General features: G+C 51.1%; 1 protein-coding gene across 1 annotated transcript in view; it reads right to left on the reverse strand.

The window, feature by feature from the left end:
• The window catches only part of MEGF11 (multiple EGF like domains 11), a 380,180-nt gene that overhangs the window by 199,766 nt on the left and 162,786 nt on the right, over window positions 1–17,628 (reverse strand). The gene's annotated exons all lie outside the window — the stretch shown is intronic.

Here is a 17,628-nt window from a genome sequence, read left to right on the forward strand (position 1 = left end):
AGCAATAGCAGAGTAGTTTCCATCAGCCACGCCAGTGCTGAGAAGGCTTATTGGCAGCAGTTTGAGGACGGGAGATTATTTCTCTCCCCCTTTGACATCCACATTTTCTCAAGGTCATCCACTGCTCCTGAGAGATCTGCCCCACCATCTAATCCATCAGCGAGGGATTACAGAAACCTCCTTGGCCACCCCACCCCAATTTTGTAAGCCTGGGAAATCAGCAGCTACCATCAACACTGTCAGTTTTTCAGAAAGGATCTAGATGAAGCTTTTTTACTGACAAGCGACTAGACACCTTCTGTCTGCTTGGAACTGGCCTGGGCCAGGGAAGCAGGTGGCCCCCAGTGGTGAGCTTAGAGGAGCTGCCACTGACTTCCAAACACCCACCCTGCTTCCACGTTCACTGCTTGGCCGAATGCTCAGCGAGAGGGTGCTGTCAGGTTAGACAACAAAGTTCATTTTATGGTGGGTGTGGGGTCCTCTGCATGTGTGCGTGCTCAGCCATATCTGACTCTGTGACCCCATGGACTGCAGCCCGCCAGGCTCCTCTGTCCATGGGGATTCTCCAGGCAAGAGTACTGGAGTGGGTTGCCATGTCCTCCCTCCAGGGGATCTTCCTGACCCAGGGATCAAACCCACATCTCCCACGCCTGATGCATTGACAGCAGATTCTTTACCTACTAGGCCACCGGGGAAGCCTGTGGGGTCCTCTGGCCCCTCCCGAACACAAACCTTGGTTCTGAAGCTGTTGCCTTAGCTTTACTTAGGCCTCCTGGCAAGGCAGGCCCCAAAGAACCATTTCAGATGCCCCATTGGTTCGTAGTTTGCTGACAACCTGGGATGTGGTGTGTCTGGGGGGAGCCCTGGCCCTTGAGTCCTTGTCATTGGTACAGATGGCTTTCAGGCAGAGTTCTGGCTGTGCTCAAGACTTCAAGAGCCCCTCACTTCACGGCTCCTGGGCAGCGGCTGGGACCTACTAGCTAACCCACTTCTTAGCTGAACCCGGACCCCAGTGACCAACTCCACTTAGAGCCACAGTGAGCTGCTCACTCAGCAGCTAACAAGACCCCGGTCAGTCATCCCTGCTGCCTGGCTTCCCCCGCTCCCACCACACTTTCTAAACAAGCTCAGATGGGTCAATATCCCCAGAGTACACCAGACACGAGGCATCCGTCCCTGGCTCCCCATCCCAGCCCTGTCCTCGGCTGCTCCCTCTTCCCTCCAACCCACCCCCTTAGGCTGAGGCCCCACTTTTTTCCGTTCCTGGGCCCCTCACCTTCCAGCAGACCCTCCCGTCAGCTTGTCAGGTGAGCCCAGATACCTCCAGTCACCTTCTGGCTGCAGACAGCAGCGCCTTGATCCCCGCGCAGGGGTTCTGCTGCAGACAGCAAGGGCAGGCGGTGGACCTGGGAACCTGTCCCATGTTAGGTCTGAAAGGCACCTCACAGAAAATCCATCCGACCGCTTCATTCTATCCATGGAGGAACTGAGGCCTGGCTGTCTGGGATCCCATGAACTGTGTGATCTCTGGTCAGGGGGGAAGGAGCTGGAGGAAGCGGCTGCCAGAGACAGAGGCCTCTGAAGGCTGAGGGAGGTGAGAGGCAACCATGATCATGTGGCCTTCATGCCTCATCCAGGCTGGACGTCCTCTCCCCCCCAGAAGTTTAAGCCAGAGAAGCTGTGTCAATAACAGCTCAAGGGAGAAAGGACAGAGACTAGCCAGTGCACTGCCAACCCTCGCCTCTCTGGCCCTCTGACTCTAGAGACCTAAGCCCTGGCCTTTGTCCTGCACGCTCTCCTACCTGCAAGGGAGGCACCTTTGGGGGTGCTGAGCAAGCTCTTCCCATTCTCTCTTCCCGTGGCCTCTCCCAGGGACCCCTAGGACAGCATGCTGAGCACCTCCCCCAGTTCAGCCCTGGATCCAGCACCCAGCCTCCCCGTGACTCTACAAGCAGAGTCCCTGGGCCTGATTCCAGGGATGTGGTTGCTGTACCTGCAGCCCATCCAGACCTCATTGTCCCCTTCTCCTCCTTATCACCCTGGTATTCTGTCTTGGCTATCTGCTTGTCAAAACCTCATTCATATTTCATTGGAGTTGTTTAGACAGTGTTGTTTGAAGCATGAAATATTGATAGCAAACTTCTGAGTTTCAGATAGCCGTATCTGGCAACTGGGCCACTACGTGTTTGTGTATCTGGTGGGGAGGGGACAGGACAGGGGTGCTGCAAGGCGAGTCTCCTGAGGGGGAACAGAGGCAAGACCCATGACGCTGCCTGGAGCAGGGGCAGCCAGCTCCCACCCCAGATTTTACTGGAACCCCAGGTGGGCAGTCCCTCCACATAGGGCCGGGGTTTACACGGCAGCCACCCCAAGCATGTACAGGTCCCCTGAGGTCTCTCTGACCCGAGTCCTTCATGCCAGCTGACCCCCCAGGAGAGGCTAAGTCATGGTTCCGTCACCCCCACCTCCTCCTCCTCAGGCTCCTGTAACTTGAAATGGGTGCATTCTGTCAAACCCCCTTTCTCTCTGCTGCCCACCCGGGTGCTGTCATGGGCAACCTGAGGCTGGCTCTGCCGAGGGCCCCAGGGGGAAATTCGAACCTCTGCCCTCTCAGCTTCCCCCCACCCTCACGGCCACCCTGTCATCCCGCCTCAGTCCTGCCTCTGCCCTCCAAGGTGTTAGAGGTGCATTAGTGAGGAGCAGCATGGCGCAGTGGCTAAGAGCACAGACGGCATCCAGGGAGCCGGGGCGGGACCCGCGGTGCCACTCATCCGCTCTAGACTTCAGGCGGGTTACCGCCCCATCTGTTCAGTGGGGGAGAGTGACAGGCTGGGCCTTGGGCTCTGTGCAAGGATTCAGTGAGCTGAAAAGGTGCCCAGAGCGGACCCTGGGGTCCCGTCAGTGCTGAGTGAGTCCTGTGTTGTTATTAGTAGGGTGTCCTCAGCCCCAAGGCAGGGTCTTGGCCATGCCTGAGCTTCCTTACTCCTCCACCCCCAGGCTGTCTCTCTTGTTCTCATCTTTCACTGAGGTCATAAACACAGGGGGTGAGCTCTAAGGGACATGGTGGCAGAGTACTAGAGGGCAGCCCCTTCCCCACCCCCTTGTGGCGAGGCCAGGATGGAAGAGAATGTGACAACCCATATTTAAGCTCCCTATCTGCTATTTACAGTTACAATTACAGGACAATAAGCAAATAGTTTAACCTCTGTGCCTCAGTTTCTTCATCTGTAAAATGGGGACAATAATGGTATCTATGTCATGGGCTATCACAAAGATTTAATGCAGTAATACATAATGAGTGTTTAGACCAGTGCCTGGCCCCCAGTGAGTACCCAATAAACAGGACCTGTTGTTACTAATTCTCTATTTCTCACACACACACACCGTGGGGTCTGGATTCCATGTCTAAGATAGCTGATGGTGCTAACCACTTAGTGCCAATTCCTGTGTGCTGCCAGTTTCTGAGCTCCCTCTATGTGCCAGGCTCCCACACATGCTGCCTCACATCTATCACAGGCATCCTCACAGACCTTGAGAGTCACCTGTGTCAGTGCCTGTCTCTCCTTGCAGATCTCCAGGCCCTGGGGGATAGAGGCCGCTTTCAGTTGGGCTGTTTAAAGCTCTCGTGATGCCTGGTACACAGTAGGTGCTCAGTGATTGTGGGTCCCAAGGAGAGAGCGCCAAAGCAGGCATGGAGAGGCATGGTTGTCTTTGGTTTGAGGTCAGTCCCACGGAAGTCGCCACATCTCTAGACCCTGCCTCGACTCAGGCTACTTCTGGGCCTGTGGGAACAGGGTGCTGTGTGGTCTAAGGGATGGTGGGGGCTGTAGGACAAGCCCAGCTATAGGTGTGAGGAGACCTGGGTTTGTGTCTACCGGCATCCATCTCAATGATATCAAGCAACTCAGTTTCCTCTTCAGGCCTGTAACTTCCCCTGGATTTCAGATTAGACCAGAGGAGGTCTGAAGTCCCAGTCAGCTGAGAGTCACCAGGAGCTGTCACCTGCCCATGTCCTCCAGGAAAGGCCTGGATGACCACCAGTGCTCTAGTCCCACTCCCTGATCCCCAAGCCCCATCCTCTTCCTGTGGGCTTGCTGTTTTAGTCACTAAGTTTTGTCCGACTCTTTAGTGACCTCATGGACTGTAGCCCAGCAGGTTCCTTTGTCCATGGGATTTCCCAGGCAAGAATGCTGGAGTGGGTCACCATTTCCTTCTCCAGAGGATCTTCCTGACCCAGGGATCGAACCCGAGTCTCCTGCATCAGCAGGCAGGTTCTTTACCATTGAGCCACCAGGGAAACCCTTCCTATGGTCTAGGATCTCTACTTGCGACCTCACAGGGACCCCTGGTATCTGTCCTCCGTTCCTTTGAAAAAGGCACTGGATGAAGAGCCAGGAGACCCAAGTATGAGTTCAGGCTTGGGCCACTTGACACATGAGCCTGGGCAGGTGGCTTCCCCTTCTCTCGTCTATAAAATAAGAGCATTAAAGCACATCACCCTTAAAGGCTCCTTCTACTGCTGACACTCCCTTGATGCTGTGACATCACCATGTCACAGGAGCTGAAAGCTTGAAAGGCTTGCTCTCCTCTCCCCAGTCACCTGGGTCAGCAAGGCCAGGCACAGCCTGCATCACTCAACTCCACCAAGAAGCTCAGAGGGCTACAGCCAGCCAGTCTGCATAGCTATGGAAGGTGAAATATTTTCCCACCAGAACCTCCCTACCCACAAAAGGTTCCTCCTGACTGGCCCTGCCATTTCCCCAATTAGCTTGGGTTGATCTGGTCTCCCCAATAGAGTGTGAGCTCCTTGAGGTTAAATCCAAAGTCATAAACATCCCTGGAACTAACCATACCTTGCAGTTACTCCATGAGTGGCTGTTGGGTGACCCTGTGCTTTGCAAGGGAACTTGACAAGACTGGGGAGACGACCAGGATGCAGAGAGTATGGAACCATGACCTGCGAGGATCATGTGAAGGTTCGGACTTGATGGTGGGCAAGTGTAGCCTGGAGAAGCAAGTAATGAGTGGGAGGCAAGTCGAAGTCAGCTGACAGGCTGTCAAAGAGAAGTGGGAGCCACTCGGTCCAAGACAAAATAGGAACTCAGGGGCATGCGTGACAAAGGGGCAGATTTCAGCCAAACTCAAGGCAAGATTTTCTATTACTCAGATGGCCCAGTAGTTCAGAGGCCTCTTTCTATAGGTGGGTAGCAACCCATCCCTGGGAACATTTCAGTAGAGTATAGAGGGCCTACAGAAGCTGGAGGGCAGGGGTCGGATTCTCAGGCCACATGCTGCTGCCGTCTATTTCTGTAAGTGATGTTTTGCTGGTACACAGCTGGGCCCGTTCATTGACATATTGTCCAAGGCTGCTTTTAAACTACAAGGACAGAGCTGAGTCTTGTCACAGAGACTGGTGGTGAGCAAAGCCTAAACTATTTGGTATCTGATTCCTTAAGAGGGGACCGAACCCTCCTGCTCTAGATTTCCCAGTTTGGTAGGAAATTGGATGTTGGGACTCTTAAGGTCCCTTTCCCCCTTCTATACTTCTATTATTCACTCATTTCCGAGTATGACCAGATGGTAAAACAAAGCCCAAAATGTGCTTAGGAAAACACCCAGTGATGCCCAGTCTCCTTTCTCAAGTGGTCCTCTGGGTCCACCTGAAGTTGCAAGAGCTGGGAAGCATAACCTTCAGCAGCCACAAAGGCTCACTTGACCCTTTATTTCTGTCCTCTCTTTTCCTCCTAGAGGGACAAGGAATATGGACAACATAACAACCACTCATGCTGCAGTTGCTTAGGTGGATACTAGTGGCTATGGTAAGTGAAAGAGGCAAAATATAAGTCCTCCTTCTTTGCTGGACACTGGCTATCCATTGTTCCATTTCATCCTTGAGGCAGGTATTGGGCTGGCCAAAAAGTTTTTTGGTACCCAAATGAACCTTTTGGCCAACCCAACAGCTTCCATTATCCCTTCTCAAGCCTTTATAAATAGTTTATTAAACCCTACTCAGTTAACATACCATCTGTTTCTCACCAGGACCTAGCTGATCCAGTTGCCAAGACAAGGTTTAAACTCACATCCATGTGATGCTAAAATGTCTGCCCTTAACCTCAGTCTCCACCACCTGGACCACAGGCTGAGATAAGTTAGTACCAGCGCCAAATCTGTCACCAACTTAGCAAGTCCCCTCCCTTCCTCTGGGTCTCAGTTTCTCATCTATGAAATGAAGGAGCTGAATGACATGATTCAAATGTTCCTTCCAGCTCTGGGAGTCTAGGGTTTGAATTTTTGGCTCAATGATTCAAGCTAAGCTTGAGAAGAATCCATTCCACAAATGTAGACGCAAAGCTCGGCATGGGAACAAGTGTGCTGCAAGGTACAGAGGCAAGGCCAGAGCATCAGTCCTGGGCCGGGCTTGTAAAAAGCAGCCAGCATCAGGATCTTGGCATTGAACCAAAGGATCTAGGTCAGACTTGGGGTCTCCTCTGCAAATAAACCCTTGAGTCAACACGGCTCTTCCCTGGCCAAGGCTGTCTCTCACTTGTGATGAGCCCTCTGAATCAATCCCCCAATCCTATTAGCATTCCCTGCAAGTCTCTGAGGTGTTCATGGTAATATATCTTCCCTGGTGGTTTGCAAAGGGTCTTCTAGTTAATGGAACTATAAAAATTACTTACATGAAAAGGTCAAGATAAAGAAAGAAAACTTCCATGCTCCCTGGCCAGCTAGCCTGATACTCAGCTAGGACAAAAGAAGACTTGGAAGCCAAGGAGAGGAGGTGGTAGCCTCCCAGAATTCTATAGCATACAGCTTCCAGAGCTTTCCACTAACCCTGTTTTCCCCAGTGTTTCAAGGCACATCGATCAGCCCTCCATCAGCATTCTTGGCTGGAGCCTCAGATCAGGCTGTTATTTGATTCGGCTTGGAGGTAAAATGACCTACATCCAAACAGGCCTAGGTGCCAGTTCCAAAGTGACATACTTAGCATGTGTGATCCTGCCATGGCCAAGGTCACAGAGCGTGTGAGGCTGGTGGGGGTGGGCACTTGTGTGGCTGTCATGGAATCACCAAAGGAACTTCTGAAACAGTTCATCAGATGTGTATCATTCATTCCTCTTCAATTACCGGCCTGGCACTCCTTCCATGGCCAGAAAGAACCAGAACAGCTGGTCAACACATCTAGAGTTGGCTTTTAATTGCTGCGGTCACATGTGGCTCCGAGACATGAATACTCAGTCTTTTTAAAAAAAGAAGTACTTCACCTGCAGGGCGATAGGATGGAAGGACATGAGGGGCCAAATGCTCTCCTGGTCTGCAGCCTCCAGGCCCTCTTCCTTCCCAGTGAGGGGGGGTTGGTCCCAGGGAGGCTCACACCGGACTCGGGTGGGTAACCAGGGGCTTGTCACCCCCACTCAACCAGACACCTTGGCCCACAGCCACTCATCTTAATTCAGTGGTGCCCTGGCTGAGTTTCATTCTTTGGCATCCAGCATCATCTAAAAGCCCAGCCCCTGCTCTGCCATGTATTAGCTGTGTGTCCTTGAGCCACTTATCTTGTCCTCAGTTTCCTCATCTATAAAATGGTTGTGAACCTAGAGTTAATTCATGCACAGTGCCTAGAACCAGAGGTTGGTTATAATTGCTGTTGGTTGTTTTCATTTTTAATGCTACTGTTATTAAGATTCCTCTTTCCAGGACTGACCAGGCAGCTGGGATACGTAGTCCCAGAGTATCCTGAGGCTCATTTATGGCTCAAAAGGTGACAGAATGGCCTGGTTTCTCATTTACCCAGGCAGGGAGGGGAGCAGCTGAGCACTGGGAATACTGCAGAGACAGAGGGTAGGAAGGGAGGAGACACAGTCCATGTCCAGCTCACTGGTGAATTATCCTTTAGCCAGGGGAGCGCCATCCACACCCCTTTCCTCTTCCATTTCTCAGAAAAGAGGAGCATGGAACACAAGGAGGCCCCAGGCTACCAGGCTCTTTCTCTCAAGGCAGACTGGTGTTTGTACTTTTGGGGGGAAATGTGAACTTGGGGGTGGTACCTGCAGCCTGGGGATCCTACCTGCTCCCCTGCACCCTTCACTTATTCATGCAAATACCCACCCTTACTGCCTTCATCTGCTGTATCCTGGGCTCCCGGGCAGGGCTAATGCAGAAGAGTCCAAAATGAGGAACTGGCCAGGTCTTCCCTGCCCTTGGGACTCCCAGGCAGTCAACACTCCTCCAGTTTGCTCTTGATCCCTCCCCACAGAGAGTCCCTCTGGCCCTTAGGAGCCTGGGACGCCCCCTCAGAGAGCTGGACACAGAGGAACACAGGCGGAGCTCCGATTCCCACAGGCCAGGAGCATGAGGCGACAAGAGAATGGACTCGGAAGCCAGGCTGTCTGGAGTAAGTTCTGATTCTGCTACTTCCTAGTTGTGTGACCCCAAGCAAGTTCCTTCACTTCTTTGGGCCTCAGTTTTCTCATCTTCAAAATGGGAACAGTGGGAACTTCCCAGGTGGTCCAGTGGTTAAGACTCTGTGCTTCAACTTCAGGGGGGCACAGTTTCAATTCCTGCTCAGGAAACCAAGATCCCACATGCTGAAAGGCCAATAAATAAATGAAACCTGCTCAATACTGTCCCGTGGTTGTTAGAGGCATCAACAAAGGGGAAAAACACTCTCAAAAAATTTAAAATAAAAAATAAAATTGGGGCAATGATCTTCTCCCACAGAAGTCGGTTGCAAAGTTAAGTCATCAATATATATAAACTGCTTAGAACAGGGCCTGTCACATAAAAACCATGCTATTATTTCTTTCGAGATCATCTATTACATTCCCCTGCCTCTGAGCACTCACACAACCAGAAAGCATTTATTAAGCACCTACTACATGCCAGACATTCTGCTATGTGCTAGAAACACCAGAAGCAAGCAGCTGCAGTCCCTGTTTTCTCAGCGTGAGAGTGGGAAGGGGAGACAGTGAGTGAGTGAGCGAGCGAGTGAGCGAGGACACTCAAATGGCCCTGGAACCGCAGCAGTTCAGGGTGGGCCTCTGCAGTTCATCCTCTGTGCCAGCACTTAGGCCGGCACCCAGCAAGTATCCCATAAACATACTTTGAAATGACTGAGTATCTGAATCTGTAAAACATCTCTCCCCTCTCCCAGCGCTCTGCCTGTCTCTAAGGTGGGCCAAGCTGGTGAGGGTTGAAGATGTAACTCAGCTAAGAGGCCAGGACAATGCCAGGTCCCAGGTCTCCCCATGCAGAGACAATGAAATGCCCTTTAGAACAACTCCAGGGACTCTCCAGCTTAGAGTCAAGGATTGTTCCGGCCAAGTTCAACAAGGATTTCAATCAGGTTTGGGCCCTCACATTCCAGCCAGGAGCCCTGGGGGCCACTTATCAAATGCCAGGATCAGATCACAAACTCCCCTGGGGTCCTGTCTTGTATCTACCCTAGTCACCCGAAGATATTAGCCTGCCTCTCAGGGCTTGTCTCAACGTAGCTTAACCGTTAATAATTGTTTATCAGTTAAAATTGCTGGGTGACTCAGATGGTAAAGAATCCGCCTGCAATGCAGGAAACCCAGGTTTGATCCCTGGGCCGGGAAGATCGCCTGGAGGAGGCCATGGCAACCCACTCCAGTATTCTTGCCTGGAGAATCCCACGGACAGAGGAGTTTGGTGGGCTACAGTCCAAGGGATTACAAAGTCGGACACGACTGAGCAACTAACACTAAACTTCCAATTTGTCAGAATGTTCCTATTGGGTTTGCAGGTAAAACAACATGTGAGGCCACTGGGCCTGACAGAAACACCAGCGTCAGTCAGTTCCCACGATCAACCCTGCAGGCCCCAGATCTGCGCGTGGACACTCCTGGGACCCTCAGCCTTTCTCACTTGGTAAAGGATTTTCCCAGCTGAACTGTTCAAACCACCAATCCGGCATTCCTGCAAGGAGCAACAGCTTTTCAACTTGTTAATGATGTTGGAACATACGGCCTGAGTCAGCAACCCCCAGCACACGACCCAAGAAGATCTTTTTCTGAGTTTTGTTTTTTTTTCCCACCATTTGACAGATGCCAGGCTTTCTCCAGAAAGACACATTCCAACTGATTTATTTTTTTTTCTTTGGGAAATTGATCCTCAACGCCTACAAGGAAAGCAAAACATGAGGCTTGTTGAGCATATTTTTAATGCTCTGATTTAAAAACTGGTCCCCTGGTTCTGCCTTGTGGCTTGCCCTCCCTGAAGGAGCTAGCTGCTTCTCCCAGCCACATGTGACAGAGTCCCACAGGAGTTGCTGGGGGGAGAGAATATGTTCTGTAGAGAGGCCCTGGGCAGAGGGGCACGGTTAAGCATGTGGGCTTCAGGCTGGACAGACCTGGGTTCACGTCCTGGTTCTTCCAGGCCTTGAGTCAACTAGAATAACCTAACTACACCTTGGCTTCTCCAACTGTAAAACTGCTGCAATAGCATCTCCTAAATAAAGGGTTGTTATGAGGGGCTAAATAAAACAATGCTTGTAAGGTGGTTGACAGAGTGGGAGGCAGCCTACACATGACCCTCATACACTCAGAACTCAGAGAAGTCAGCAGGCACTCAGAACCACAGCACTTCAGAGCAGAAGGGGCGAAGTAATCAGAGTCCCCACTTCCACCACCTCAGCCAGTGCTTGGAGCCCCTCTCCTGCAACCCATGCCAAACCCCTACTGAGAGACTCCTAGTAGTAGGAAACGCAGTCACTCTGCTCCAAAGTCACTCAGTGACATTCACATCCTCAAGAGAGAAAGGTTCTCTCCTACCACTGGGCCTTTGCACATGTTGTTCCCCCTCTAGGAGACAATCTTCCCCTTCTCTTTGTTGTCTACCTTAAACATGGCCAACTTCAGGAAGTTGTCTCTGGACACTTCAAAGGGCTAGGTGCTCCTGATACACGCTCTCCTAGCACTTGCCCTTCCTCGTCAAAGTACAGGTCAAATGTTACTGTTCTGCTTGTTTCACTGTCTTCAACTCTGGACCAGGAGCCTCTGAAAGGAAGATGCTCACTCTCTTTCTCTCTTGAAACCTTAGGGCCCAGCACAGAGGTGGCACAGAGCAGAAGCTTCATAAGCATCTGTTAAATGTATGAATGAATCAATCAATGAAGCCCCTTCTGTTTGTGAACCACTCTAATTACTAGAAAGCTTTTTTGCTTCACTGAGCTGAAATCTGCCTCCTCAGAACTTGCCTGTGTTGCTGCTGAGTCTGCCCCTTCCTGCTCCCCAGCCCGTGTTTCTTCCTGATTCCACATGACAAGCCTTCGGGGAGCTTTTCTCTATTGAGACTGAAGCTGATCAGATACAAACAGGAAGCCACAGCTTCTAAGGAGGGTGTGGCTGGGACCAAAGGTGCACATGTGTGGAGAAGCATCCTTCCTGCCTCCAAAGTTAACATTTTGTGCTGGATTCTGGGGCCAGGCTGTTGCCAGCAGCTGGTGTGAGAAAACCCACGCCAGGCTTTACAAGCACCATCACGGTCATGTGCCCCAGGAGTTGGGCAGCCTGTGGTCCTGCTGGTTTTAAATTTCATTTCTAATGAGGAGCTAAATCAGGAGCTACTTAGCATCACTGATTTAGGACTTTAATAAAAATAACGCAAAGTGGAAGAGAAAGGCAGCTGTGAAGGTCACTGTCAGCTGCTCCTCCCTTCTCAGCACCACCATCCCTGTGAGGTTCTCTACCCAGCCGAGGACCTCTAAATTCCCTAGAAGTCCACAAACAGGAGTTGGTGCTTTTACGAACTGTGTGCCTGGTCAGTCATTTCAGTCGTGTCCAACTCTTTGTGAACCTATGGACTGTAGCCTGCCAGGCTCCTCTGTCCATGGGATTCTCCAGGCAAGAATACTGAAGTGGAATGCCGTGCCCTACTCCAGAGGATCTTCCTGACCAGGGATCAAACCCTTCTCTCCTGTGACTCCTGCAATGCAGGCAGATTCTTTACCACTGAGCCACCAGGGAAGCCCTTTTATGAATTAGTCCTTATCAAATCACATTTCTTTGTAGCCTGGGCTGTATTTGTTTCCTGCTGAGTTATATTTAGGAATATCCTAATTTCTGGGAACTTAACACTTCTTCTCTTGGAAAGGCCCTTTAACATCCCTGGTCCAAAGAGTCTAGAGGCCTGTGACCCTGTTCTGTGGTTTATTTGTCACCTGGACCACTCACATCCTCCACCTGAACAACTCAGGACGGGGCGGGGGACAAGACAGACTCTTAGAGCCTTTACAGTCTGACATTCTGAAATTGGGGAATCAGCAGTTCTTCCCTCAATAGAGTTTAGAGAAGTTCATTTCCTCCTCCCTGATGAAACCCAACCATCCCTGGACCCAGGGTCAAGACTGTTTCCTTCCATTTCAAATAACTCTATTTGAACATTGAGTACTTTAGTTCTTAAATAACCTTTTCATGTTCAAAAACAAAAACAAAAACCACCATCACCTGTCTCATAGTTTCTAAGTGGCAAAGCCAAGATGCGAGCCCAGGGCTCTGCAAGCCCCAGGCTGATGGTCCTCCCCACCCCCCAGTATGGCCTGTTGAGCAGACCTAAACCTCCAGGGTGGCCAGTAAATGAGCTATGTGGGCACACAGGCTCGGTGAGCAGGGAAGGCTTCCCAGAGAGGGGTCCCAGTGTGTTGGGAGGGGCAGAGTGAATGAAGCAACTCTCTTGAACAGACAGAGGTTTCAAAGACAATCCTGATCAGTTCTCTCCTCTGACTCCAATAGTCAGGGTAGGATCACTTGCCTCTCACTGTCTGGGGCAAAGAACAAGTCCAGCCCTGGTGACTTGGGGTGGGGAGCAGACACCCCGCTCTGACCCTCCCTGCCTTGCTCTGCAGGATGGCTCTGGCCCTTGCCCCCTCCTACCCCCACTCAGTTCAGTTCAGTAGCTCAGTTGTGTCCAACTGTTTGCAACCCCATGGACCGCAGCACACCAGGCCTCCCTGTCCATCACGAACTCCTGAAGTTCACTCAAACCCATGCCCATCGAGTCAGTGATGCCATCCAACCATCTCATCCTCTGTCGTCCCCTTCTCCTCCTGCCTTCAATCTTTCCCAGCATCAGGGTCTTTTCAAATGAGTCAGCTCTTTGCATCAGGTGGCCACAGTATTGGAGTTTCAGCTTCAACATCAGTCCTTCCAACGATCACTCAGGACTGATCTCCTTTAGGATGAGCAGCCCTAAGCCATGAACAGCAAGAACTGAGGTGAAAACCGGCAGGGATTCTGTTCTCTCCTAAATATCTCATCCAAGGGCCTGTCCCCATATCTTTGGGAGAAAGCACCATCTCAATATACTTGCTCTTGAGAAAATGGCAAATGCCCCAGATCATTCACTGCAGCACTGTCTATGACAGCCAAACGTCCACCCACGAGGGGAAGGGTAAACAGTCATCGTAAGGCTATTCTGTGGAATACTACACAGTCGTAAAAAGGAATCAGAAAGCTCTCCACCTACTGATAACATACACAAAGCTAGAGGTGGAGTGAAAACATAAAGGCAGAGCCTTGGGTTTGGGATATGCTACCATTGGTGTAAAAATTAAAAAGCATCGGGAAAGAATGCATATACATACTTCCTTATATCTGCATAAACTATCTCGGAAAAGATGTCCCAAAACTAACACTGGCTTCCTTAAGGAAGGGGAACCTGAGAGAAAGGCTTCCTATTACAACCCCTTTTGTGAACTGTTAAATATTCAAGCAGGTGAATATATTATCTGTGCAGAAAATAAATACCATTAAAACTATAAAAATAAGGCACTCTCTCCAAAAGCCTTTGTTAACATGCACAAGACTCCTCTGGGAGAGAGAACACACTAGTGTCAACCTTATTTGTCCTGAGTGAGAGTAACTGTCATCACAGCAGGGCCCTGAGGGGACAGGACTCCGGGCTGAAAAGCTTAGAGGAAGGTTTGTACTCATCAGGTGGCTAAACCTTGACCCCTGCCTGAAGGTCAGTTCTCCTGCTGAAGTAGGGCCTGGGAAGTTGCCTCCCTAGCAATAGCCTAGTCTCTGTCACCTTGGCCCTGCCCAGGAAGACAGCAGGGCCCCTGGGGGCTTTGCAAGGCTGGGCAGAGAGGAGAGGCTGGCAGGGCAAGGATGCGCTGTACCCACTTCCCAGCAGCTGCCGACCTCAGCACAATGCGACCCAATAAAACATCAGCGCCCGAATTCCCCGAGATGACGTTTACTCTTGTATCACGCTGAGGAGTATTGATTTTTCAAATAAGACCCTTGTTCTCCCTCGTCCCAGCTTTCACCAACCTAGTCCCATAAGATGCTCTCCTTGCTCCATCCCTTCTGTCTCCCTGCTTCCTCCCTTTTTGTGCTTTTCCTTCTCTCCCACCCCTCTCATGTACGCCCCATTTCCTTCCCCCTTTCTCTCTTCACTAATTAATTCACTGCTGCTCATTGGCTCAGTCACCTCCAATTCTTCTGTGACCCCACGGACGGTAGCCCTCCAGGCTCCTCTGTCCCTGGGATCTCCTAGGCAAGAATACTGGAGATGCTGCCATCTCTTTCTCTAGGGGATCTTCCCGATCCAGGGATTGACCCAGAGTCTTCTGCTTGGTAAGTGGGTTCTTTACCACTGAGACAACTAATTCACAGCCCTGCTCCAAGCATCTCCCCAGTACCAGAAGTGACAAAGCTCCCCATTCCTTCCATTTTAGTGGTGGTCTTCTGGTCATCCAGATCCAGCCCCTCTGGCCCTTTTGGGAAATGGGTTGGGGCGAAAGGAGGGAGGAGGAGAGAGAGGAAGAGAATGCAGCATGTACTGAGCTGGCTGTGTCATTTCTGGTCAGAGCCCCAGGGAAGGATGCTCAGCATGGGCTCTTGAGAGGACACTGTGATCCAGCTGAGAGCATGCTGACACGTGAGCATCCTCTTTGAGGTACCCTTTCCTTCTGTATCCAACAGTGGATCCTACTGGAAAATGTCTGAGGATCCTGACTCTCTCTTGCTGCTTGTCCACCTTCCCATCTTTTCTTCAAGGTTCAGCCCATGCCTCTCTGTTCAGGGCATCCTGCCAGAAACCCCAGCTGGCCAGGAGGGGGCTACTTCCTATCTCAGTCTTGGTGACTCCTTGCTCCCATATCCAACTCCTTAAAAGATGGTCCAGGTATTCTTTATCTGTACCCTGCTCTCTCCCCCTAAGTCCTGTCCTGTTACCTAGCACAATACTTACAAAGCGAAAAAATTTGGTGGGTATCTGCAGATGGACAGTAGAATGGAAAGAAGGAAGGAAAGAAGAAAGGAAAGGAGAGATTAAAGAAAGATAAAACATTTCTGTCTCTGAATATTCAGAGCATGTCATACTACTATTCATTCAGCACTTTATAATTTCTAAAGCTCATTTGTGTTTGTCATTCATTTGCTTTCCCAACTCCCATAAAAAGTCAGCAAGACAGGGCTGTTACTATACCCATTTTACAGATTGGAACACTGAGGCTCAAATACTTGAAGGCTCTTGTCCAAGGTCACCCACACCTGAGCTGGCCAAGAACAGGGTCTTCCAGCTCCTCAGCCCTGGCCCTTGGTACAGCCTCCCTGCTACCTGTATTATTCCCCCAGCTTGCCTCCTTGAGCAACTGGCTCATGATTGATGATGCCTTGAATGTGCGGGGCTCATCTCACAGGCTGGGCTACCAGCTGCTGGAGAGCAGAGACCTGTCTGAAGGTCTTTCCAGTACACAGATGCAGCCCAGAGCCCACCCTGCATAGCAGCCAGGTGGACGCTTGCTGGGATGGGAGCCCGAGCCTCACACTGCAGGGAGCGAGCCCACAGCAGAGCTGGCTCCCCAGGGCCCAACGACACACGTTTCCAGAGACCAGAAAGCCCAAAAAGGCAAGACACTTATTTCCCCCTGGGTAGAAACTACAGGAAAAGTGACAAGTGATTCAGCTCTTTAAGCCCCTAGCGTCATTTCTTTCGTTCCTTATCCCAGAGCACCTACAGGGCACACAAATGGCAAGCACTGAACAAAACATTTTCCCAAAACAAAACAACAAGATCAGGCCCAGAGTGGGTTGCCATGGAGTCCGAGAAGCCCTCAGAAGGTAGCAGTCAGGGTTGCAACCCACATGCTTGCACGGCTCCCAACACACCCCTGTGCAAACACAGCCTCCAGGCCTGGGCTCCGCCTTCTCCAGGCCCAGAACAAGGCCTCCTGGAAGGCAAGATCAAACCAGAGTCAGGAGACTGGGCTGTGTGACCTTGGGTGGATGCTTCTTAGAGTTCCAATTTTCTCATCTGAAAAATGAGGATGGCAATGCCCTCTTTGTTACAAGGTACACAGACAAAAATCACAAGTGCTGTGCGGGAAATACCAGGGGTGGTAGGACAGCCTCGTGGTTGACCATGGCCTCCAGAGCTGGGGTCCCTATGTTCAAATTCCAACTCCACCACTTCCCAGCTAGGCATTCGTTACTAGGCTACTCACTTAACTGCTGGCTCCCTGGTCTCCGCACATGCCTGCGTTATAGGTAAAGGCAGCCCCTGACCTTGGCAGACGGAAGCTAAGGGGAAGGGATGGAAGGGAAACTGAGGGCAGGTCTCAGTTACCAGGGCAACCTTACATCTACCCGGCAATTTACAGTTTGTAAACACCCTTCTTCCCCAGGATCTCTGTTGTTGCTTTTCTGCTCCCCTCCGCATGTGTGGTTCACAGTGAGGGTTATTTGTCCAGTGTAAATAGATGAAAACTCCAAGCAGCTCAGAGGAGGCAGGTGACTTGGCCAAGGTCACACAGCAAGTTAGCAGCAGAGTCACAGCCAGCATCCAATCCAGCAAAGCCTGCTCGTTCTGGGCACCTGTTCCCACAAAGGGAAGAGGTGAGACCAGCGAGAGTTCACAGGGCAGCAGCTGCCACTCCCCAGCCCACATGGCCTGGCAGTCTTGGGGCAGGGCACCCCGTCTCCAGCTGCAGTGATGCCTCCATGCCCCCCGAGCCTGCTCCAGACTCCCACCTGCGTGCCCCACCTCAGTGGCGATGCCAAGGCCAGGGGTTCTATTTCCATAGGAGCCCACCCACCTTCTAATTTCTTAGATACCTGAAGCTCAGTCCCGCCTCAGGGTCTTCACCCACGCAGTTCCCCTGGCTGCAGCTCCTCCCCATCCTCAGGTTTCATGATTCACCCTTCAGCTCTCAGCCCCATACTCTTTTCCCCGATTTCTCTGTCCTCTCATCTGAAGTTCTCCCTAGTATTGGCTCTCATCACCCCATGTTCTTTTCCTTCGTGGCTCCCACTGAAGGTGTCATTCTCGATTTACTTGGGGGGGGTGCGGTTGTTGAAAGGCTGTCTCTCATTAGGTGTCAGCTTCATGGTGGGGAGAGACCCCCATCTCTTTGGTTCATCCCTGAACATCCCCCCCGGCATCAGCACTGAGTATAATAGGCATTCAATACATGCTGTCCGAATAAGAAGTAAATGAACACATTGTTCAGCCAATTGAGTAGACGCGCAATAAATGTTTGTTAAACGGATGACCCTCTTTCTGAAAAGATGCAGTAATTACTGTCATAAGGACACTACCAAAATAAACATTTTTCTTTTCCTGACTTCCCTCATGCCTCTGCGGGACTGGATATAAATAACA

Source organism: Muntiacus reevesi, chromosome 7 (genome assembly GCF_963930625.1).
Source record: "Muntiacus reevesi chromosome 7, mMunRee1.1, whole genome shotgun sequence".
In the NCBI taxonomy this organism is placed as follows: domain Eukaryota; kingdom Metazoa; phylum Chordata; class Mammalia; order Artiodactyla; family Cervidae; genus Muntiacus; species Muntiacus reevesi.